This window comes from Anneissia japonica, unplaced genomic scaffold (genome assembly GCF_011630105.1).
Source record: "Anneissia japonica isolate Jap-2015-1 unplaced genomic scaffold, ASM1163010v1 scaffold1005_len2656397_cov198, whole genome shotgun sequence".
NCBI classification, from domain to species: domain Eukaryota; kingdom Metazoa; phylum Echinodermata; class Crinoidea; order Comatulida; family Comatulidae; genus Anneissia; species Anneissia japonica.
This window is the reverse complement of record NW_022683792.1, coordinates 2,326,350-2,335,645: the sequence shown is the minus strand read 5'-3', so window position 1 is coordinate 2,335,645 and position 9,296 is coordinate 2,326,350.

The following is a 9,296-nucleotide window of genomic DNA, read 5'->3' as shown; positions in this document are numbered from 1 at the left end:
ATCACAGTAAACATTCGAAGCAATCAATACCCTTAACAACTGCTGTACTACTACTACTAAACTAGGCATAGCTTCCAACGTTTCTGTCGACTCTTTTAATACTAGTAATAGTACTAACACCAACCCGACGTTCATTTTATGTATATCTTTTTCTTCTACCATTACTAATTAACATCAATCACAAATACATCATTGAGAAAAACTAGGCCTATCTATTTCTAGTGGATCAGAATCGTATGCAGAAGGAAGAAAATTCAAAGAACCCCGTGAAACAGTAGATTGTTGTGTTGAAATCCCTGCGCATGCGCATATCCATCCATGTTACATCTCGGAAGCTTTACTAGCCTCAGCGAGGCTGGTAAAGATTACCGAGACGCTCTGAGATTTTACAAGGATATTACACGGAGGTACTTTCACACGTGCCGTAAAATGTTACTTTTGGTTACATTTTGTTACATTTGGTAAGATTTTTGTACGTGTGAATCGGGTATAAGACTCAATCCCTGCCAATGGACCTTTCTGTAGTGTCAATCAAACTTAACAACTGACCAGTCACAACAGTGCCAGGAATGTGCACATGTTTAACAAGTGTGTGTGTACATCCCACAAACGCATGTTTGCGTATGTTTTTACACTGTTGTTTTGTGGGACCTTGGAGTGACTATATCCCAGGGGGCAGATCTTAGCAGAAGGTCCATTGAATATTCCAGTTTTACTGAAGAGATTTTGAATTTATAGGGCGCATTATGATAACATTTTGCAAGCAGTGCAATTTAATTCACTGAATACACTCTCGATGATGGGCCGACGTGCACTGTGCGCTTTACTGCGGACTATGCGTAAAGCACATATATTGATTTGGAACAGTTCATTTATAATTTAGGGTGTTTCCACAGACTAAAATGTAAACAAGCTCAGTATCAACTTTATAAGATATTTCATATATATTTCAATACAAATATATAATATTTGTTATCAAACAAGTGTACCACAAGTAATTCTCCATCTCACTCACACCTGCAGTAGCCTAATACATATGGAATCATACAGCTCACCCCGGCAGTGACATGCGAACCGCTCAGAAAACCATGTTGTTTTTCTTACAAAAACTGACATTTATAAACTGCTCATACCAAAAAACTATACATCTTTATTGCTTAAAACTTACATGATAAGAATCTCTATCTTTATCTCTAGCCTGTGATCATAATATTAGTGTTTATAAATATGGATAATGTAGCCGTATTTCAAGAGAGCGCTGAATCCATGTGAGCATCAGATGGTCATATGCTTGTAATGCATAAACATCTATTGAGGAGTTTTCAATGGACTTATAGATCTTATTGGTCCGATAAAACTACCTAACCTATCAAATTAATGTTTAGATATGATTCAGAAGAAAAATAATGCCTTCGAATGGATTTTTCCCCAAGAAAATTGACCTGTTACTTTTGCCGCTATGGGGATTTATATTAGAGACAGCTAGGCGATTTTGGCCGAATTTACAGTTTTTAGGCTTAAAAAGAACATGAGTATGTCTGATTAAAATCAAAAGTCCAATGAATGTGTTATGATTTCAATTATAGTTTTTTTTATGACATTTACTGGCGCATATCCAAATTTTAGCACAAAATCGTCATGTTTGCTATATTAGGTATAGGTGCTTTTTACCTATATTTTCCCCTACCTTTCACTTCTTTTGGTTGCAAGCCATATCACCATAAAATTAAAAAATTAAGTTGAAAAAGGCTTGTGTTTATTACCTCAACATTCACAGAAACCCCCAGCAACCTCATAAATGAATACAGTAACAATATATAAAGTAAATGTAAATGAATGGGCATTGATAAATTTGGTTTTCAATAACTGAAAGATATATAAGTCGAATGAATTACAAATATCATAAAACTTGAATCAGAATCTTTTGCTTTTAATATTCTCAACTGAAATGGAAATTTAGTAACTTAGATGTAAAATTATTTGTTATAATATTCATCATCAATTTGTACCCTTTGTAGACGTCTATGCCTCGGGGCCTACTATAGGCGTCAAGGAAATTAAGACTGAGTGTCAGATCTTAACCATTTAGACCCAAGTGTAATATTTGTCACTTCTCAAAACCGTCAAATCATGTTTTCTGTTGAGAGTATTATCTGCTGCCCTCAACTTCCTCTAGAAATTTTTTTTTTGTGGAAATGAGAGATATAAGATTTTCTATCTACTGCCCTCTAGAGGTGATTTTTAGGTTGTTGGCTGTTTGTGTCCATTGCAGACATGCTAAAAAATAACTTGTCAGCTTTCAGATGATTCTAATGTGTACAAACATTTATTAATGACAATTTAAAGCTGGTCATAAAAAAGCTTAACATAGTTTGTTGGCACCATGTTATTTTATTACTGTATTTATTATCAAATATGTTAGATATTATACTAAGTCAATGCTACTCAACATGGTTTTATGTCGTTTATTTGTGACTTTTATTTTTGTGTTGAGAAACATGATTTAGGTGATTATTTTTATAAAAGTTTTAAGTTTTTTTCTGACAAAATAGCTAAGGTTTGTTTTCATTGTGTTTAATGTTTTATCTGTTTCAATTTGTATTTTATCCTGTGTATATTCAGTAGTTTAAACTCCATTCTTTTAGGGATAGGCTTCCTATAGTTGATTGTGAATGATTGATAAATAAATTATTGTATTTAATATTTGTCAATTATTATAGTAGCCCCATGCATCATCATTGATATTATTATAAATATTAAAAATGCAATGCTTTATCATACAATAAAACCTTTTTATAGTTTCTCCATAATATCAGTACACATGGAGTTATTATAGTAGACAAGAAGGATTACTTGAATTCAGTCCTTTGACGATCATTCTACTATAATAACTCCATGATCAGTATTAAATCATTATTACACTAGATGTTATTATTACTAGAGAATTTATATCTTTTATCTGAAATTATTATTTGGAAAGTGTACATTTCCACATGATTAATTATTTTGCAAGTTGGCATTTGATCTGACAAGGAAGATCGCTACAAAAGGATTTTCCACTTGACTTGTACTCTTTGGCTGAAGATCATCATTTGATCAATGGACTTTTCCATTATTTCAAAAGGGAAATTAAATATAGCCATTTAAGGTATTAACTTTAGCATGTTCATGAGCAGCGTATTTGAATCTGATCAAAGTAATGCAGCTCATACTACTAGTTATAATTATAAATCATCAATTTCAATACCTGCTTTAAACAAATTGCGTGTTCTGAGATGTTGTTACCGAATGGATATAAATTTTGGGTGTGGTAGCAAATTCAGTTATTTAGATTGCTAGCAGGCATTAACTGATGTCTTATTTATTGTAACAAAATAACTATTATTTGCTTTATTTTGGATATTTTAGTAAATATTAAAAAAAAAATTAAGTCAATAAGTTTTTTAGAAAATAAAAAAAAAAAATGAAAGAAAAAGAAATTATTGCACCAAAGGCCTTAGAGATTATTTCTGGGTGTGCCCCGGACCCCGCTAGAGTAGTTTTGTCTCTCCCCCTTTGGACATCTCTGGATCTGCCCCTGATGTGTATTGATCCCTGATTTTTATTGACCCTCAGATTTGTTTTTAATAATCACATTTAAATTACAAGGATTCTAAAAATATAACATTTATTCATTTTTGATAAGGTGTTCTGCTTTTGGGTTTTATTTAGAAAGCTTGAAGCATGCAAAAGATTCGTTGGTTCGTTGCCTATAACGACCTAATTTAAAGTTATTAATATATATTTTTTTTAATATGTATTGATCCAAGATTTCTATTGATCTTTAGATTTCTGTTTTATTGCCCTTTTGGTACCAACTGAGCTTTTGTGCTACATTCTTGTTTTGGTACTGGTCCTTGTACAGTAATACAGCATTTTTCAATGTTTTTCTTGTATTTGACTGTGTGTTGTGTGTATGTCAAATTGAGTTTGCAAACAAGCAAACTCAATTATGGTAAATTACCACACACTATGTTTTTATTTAGATTTTAAAGAATATAGTAAAACATACTAAAAGTACTTGATTTTCGAGTCTAAACCAAGCTCAACACATCCATTTTCCTGAAGCATTTTCCATCTAGTTAGGTATGGATTACGGGATGGCTGCAACCATAATACTTTTCAAGTGTCATATCCCACTGTCAGATTCCATCCTAGTTAGGCCTAAGCTATAGTTTTAATGCAGTAGGGAAATGGAATTAATCCTTGTGAAATAGCCAAGAATTTGATACAAATTTTTAAGCCCAAAGTTTGTGGGTCAGCTTATAATACCAATTACAACGTAACTGATCTGAAACCTCTGTATTAATCTATGCAGCTAGTAGGCCTAGGGAATGGATTTCTTTGGATATGTGCCAAATCTTATGCAAATAAAATGCAGCACTCTGTTAAAATAATACATAATCATAATATATCAACTAATTAAAATCATACTGATTTTTTTACAGAATGAAGTACAATGCTCTTTACTGCCTGATTATTGTACTTTACTTTTTACAATTACAAGTTTATCATGCTATAAACTTGAAATATTTTAAATTCATTTATTTCAATAACCTTTATAGTAGAATACACAAAAATCATTTTATGAAGAAAAAATTTACAAGGAAATTGTTTTCTAATTCTTTTTTTGCTTTACATCATACAAATGCCAGTGATACATTGACAAATTTTGAAACAGAATGGTTGATTTAAGTAATAATTTTACCTAGAAGTAACTGCTACTGCTGCTAAAATTAGTAGATACTTATTGATCATGGAATAATTTTGAGCAAAAAGTATATCACAGTGAAGCTGTAGCTTAGGGGATTAAGGTGCTTTACTTTTATTCCTGTAGTCTGGTTCAAATCTTATGACAGCCTGATTCTTCTTACAATTATAAACAACTCTGCTTGCAAGACCTCATTAAGTGACTTGGTTCATAAAGCATCATTCCATCCTGTTTACTCTGAACATACAAAATAACATTAGAACGGTAGGTCCACGTTACAATTAAACAATATGTGAAGCATCAAGATCCATCATACTTGGCTTTGTTTACCATAGGATATTAGATTTTGATTATTATAAACACCAATAAGAATCTGTCAAATTTCATGTGTTAATTTTCAAATACAAATTGAAAATATTGCATTCTAGATGTATTAATTCAGTTCATTTGTTTGCTTTCTAAATAAATAAAGATAGTAGCAACATAAACATTAATCTGTAGACATCTTATGTCAGTTTGCTTTAGAATTGTTAATATTACTACCTATTAATGCAATAAAATTGATTGAAAATACAGAGTAAATTTTCTTCTCTATTCTCAGGGGAAGGAATGAGTTCACAGGAAAGGTGATATTCTGTACTCTCTTAATTATACAACACTTTAAACAAAATAGATGACTAATCCTTTTTTTTTTTCCTTCACACAAACTACAAATTTTTAAAATATTCACACTTAAACTAAACATTTTACACACTTCATCGTTCTAAGCTCATATGAGGCTGACTTGTATTGCTTTTTTTTTTTTATTTGGATATTTCAGGTATTTTTTGTTCTCAATTATTTAAACATAATAAATAAATTAAAATTAAAAACCTAATAAATGAATAGACAATCAAAATAATCTTGTATTAACAAATAGAATCAAGAACTCACTTCATAACAATTAGAAAAATATCAACAAGTTCCTTGAAAAATAAATAAGAAGGAAGACGTATGATTGTATCATTCAGATTTTGATTGAAGAAGTGAGCAGTAGGTTGTATTTATTTTACGAGGTGAGTCATCTTAATATTTGAGATGATACTTACGGATTTCATCATATGATTACCAATTCCACCTGCCTGTTCCAAATCCTGTACCAATCGAATAATTCAACCACTTCACATGATTTCAGTATAAATCCGTAAATTCTGGTATTTTCATATTTAATAACTCCAAAGTATATTTATATTAGGTCAAATAATAGGATCAAGTTTTAAATAATTATTAGATTATTTTTCATAATTAACTTACATTTTTTGAAAGTAAAAATCTCATAAAAATATGAATGCTGTTAAAATAGGAACTGAAACTATTTCAGTTATGTGAAGTCAATTACCATAATGATGTACCACCCCTATTTTGATAATGGTTGAATCCTGGGAAGTGGTCCATCTGATCAAAGCTACTAATAAAACATAGCTAGCCCACCTATTCTCTAGTGATAGGCTGTCATTCATTCATTTACTTCTGCTCTGTAAAGCAGTACTTTCAAACAACAAAACAATGTTGGCTTTTGACTGATCCTTGTCTGTGCTTTTCTGTATTGCTGTTGTGAGGTGAATACCTCAACTGTATGGTACTAACTTCATATGAATGGGTGATTTTTAGAGTGAAGTTGGAAGAATATTTGTTGGAATTAGATTTGTTATTCCCTGCGAGGCAGGTAAGCAGCAGGGATTTATCCTCACCAGGTATTGACACACCTGGATTGGTGTGTCGGGGTAAGTGCCCAGGAATATAAAACTTAGGTAGACTATGGTGGACTGTGGTGTTTTTCTAAACCGTGTCTGGTTGCCTTATCTGTAGAGTGACTACCATTATTATTGCTAGCCATCTGCAACATTTTGTGTGTTCTACTGATTCAAATATAGCGGTTGCTAGAGGAAATATATGGAACCTTTGCTAGAAATTTATAGTCTTGGAGAAACCAAACTCTTAGAAATATATCCTTTAATACTAAATTGGAAGTTTTTGCTGAAGCATGTTCCGTCAAAGTTTGAGACGGTCACGCCGCAGTCATTCTCAATCTCGGGTACAAGAGAACCAAGCTAGTGGTGACGATGAGCACGAGGGAACCCGTTTAACGAGGAATAGATCATGGCGTATAACGAGACCAAAGCTCTCACGAGAAGAAAACATACGCCCGACATATTTTATAGGGTCGTCTGATGATGATGAAAATGTGGAAAGACAACGTAAAGCATCAACGTTGTCTAGTGTAGAGACTCGCAGACTTGTTGACGAAAGTGAGTGTGGTGGATTTGAACCCAGAGCACAAAGAAAAAGTGTAAGAAAAAGACTAACATCAAGCTTCCGTCGGTCCCGTAAGCGAAAGGATGCATCAAATGATGAACAGGAAGACAAAGTGCGGATTCGTAAAAGAGCATCATCTGAACCCCCAAAAGCACGCCATGCTCTACGCCAATCACGTAGTGTACCAGGTAGGACACGTTGAATTTTTTTCTTCAGTTTATTTTTTAAGGGGCCTTGTGTCAAGATAAGAACTACTGTATTCTATTGAGTATCAGCGAGCCATATTATTATTATGTATTGCATAGTGCTAAGTAGGTGATACACCAAAGAGTTTATGTATTTTTGAGTGCTAAATTGCACCACGTTTGCACAATAGCGCCACTGTAACAGAATTGGGCTGAACTGCATGGTATCACATTCATTTTATTTAATTTACTATTCTTGGAATGGAATTTTGCATGTGATACAATTTAAAACTCTTTGTTTTTGAAGAACAATGTGTATTGGAGCACTGTAGTAGTATTAAAGTAACTATGAACACATGTAACAGTGTCACCTTGGTGGTGGTACTAGGTAGAAAAACATTTTACTTAGTTTAATCACAGATCCTATATAGGATCTGTGGTTTAATAAACTAAAAAATATGAGCGATCAGTCAACAAAGAGTACTTTACCAATTACACAGGGGTAGTGGAAACAGGGTCATACGCATCCTGTTATGATAGCCAACATTTCAAATTTACATACTATAATACATTGCAGTACATTTTATAATACAAAAAAGCTGACAAACAAAAATATTAACACCAATTTGCCTCTACCCCCTTTCCAGCCCACCCTATACCAACAGGTTGTGGCTGTATTTTAAACGCCCCTTTGTATTACTTTGTAAGTACTGTAATAATTTCCTTTTCCCCATGAACCACTAAACCATAGAATAAATTGAGTCAGTAAAGGTATGTTCCGACGATCACTACTATCCGATGCAAGCTAATAAGAAATAGTCAAGATCGCATCAAATTCTATCGTATGTCTACACGAGACTTACACGGATAATTATAGCGCTTATACACAGATAGGTTGAAAGTGATTTTTATTGATCTCATGATGGTCTTTCAATAAAACGAAGACGACAAAACAGAAATTACATTATGCATAGGCTTTGCCGAATGCAATGGCGAGGGCCTTCCTGGGCTTAGGACTCCTTTGATGGCCATCCCAACTATCGATAAATAAAAGGCATTTAATATGTTTAACAATTTAAATGTTTCATCTCCACTTTGGTAGAGCATTCCGTAAAAGCAAAAAAATGGACTCTCTCTCTTTTTTTTCATCTAGCCTAAGCCTACCTATAAACATTAAGAGATTTTTGGCAGCTTTACCAAGCTACCTACCACATGTACGAGTAGACTGTTGTTTTTCCTGGAATGCGTGAATTGCAGTGGCTAAAGATAAGGCTACCGTATAAGCTGTAATCTCAGAAGTATCTCACCGGCGTTCACCATATCTCGTTCAGCCGTATCTTTAGACATGGCAAACGAACTACCATGGCATGACACAAACATTTATATGAAGTTTACAACGAATGTTAGTAATAAAAATTTATTCTGTAATGTTTTATTTGGATTCCCTTTGACAATTTTAAAGTAAAAAACTACTAAATACGGTAATTTCAAAGATGCCTCAATTAATATTATTAACCAACCAGGCCTAGATTTGTCACGAGACTGTGGTCAAGCTACAGATGTTATTGCAATCAACATGTGGTAAGCCAATTAATCAGCGGGGTGGCCTGACGTTCCTTCAGATGAGAGACTTGCCAATCCGGTCATTTGTTAGCTTGCGGGTTGAAGCGCATGTTTTCTATCAGGTGATCCCGTTCATACGGTCGGTGTCAACCTCATAACAAGCGCTTGTTCGATAACTACGATATCACCGTGAGTAACTTGCACCGTCAGAACAAAGCTTAAGTTGTCTTCTAGTTAAGACCTACAATAAATAATAGTTCATGGTGTATCATGAATAGTAGGCCTAGACGTAGTAATATGTGAATTTATTTGTGCTGCTGTCTAAACTTCAGAGCGGGTATGTAGTATAAATGTAAACATCTTTGTATCATTGTAGTTTTTGGGGGAAAAAATTCACTTTATCTGCGAAATTTAATTATCCTTTTCATTATTTTATTATTGATTATATTTTTCTGTTTCTCTTTATAAATTACCATAATAATAGATATTTGTCATAAAAAATT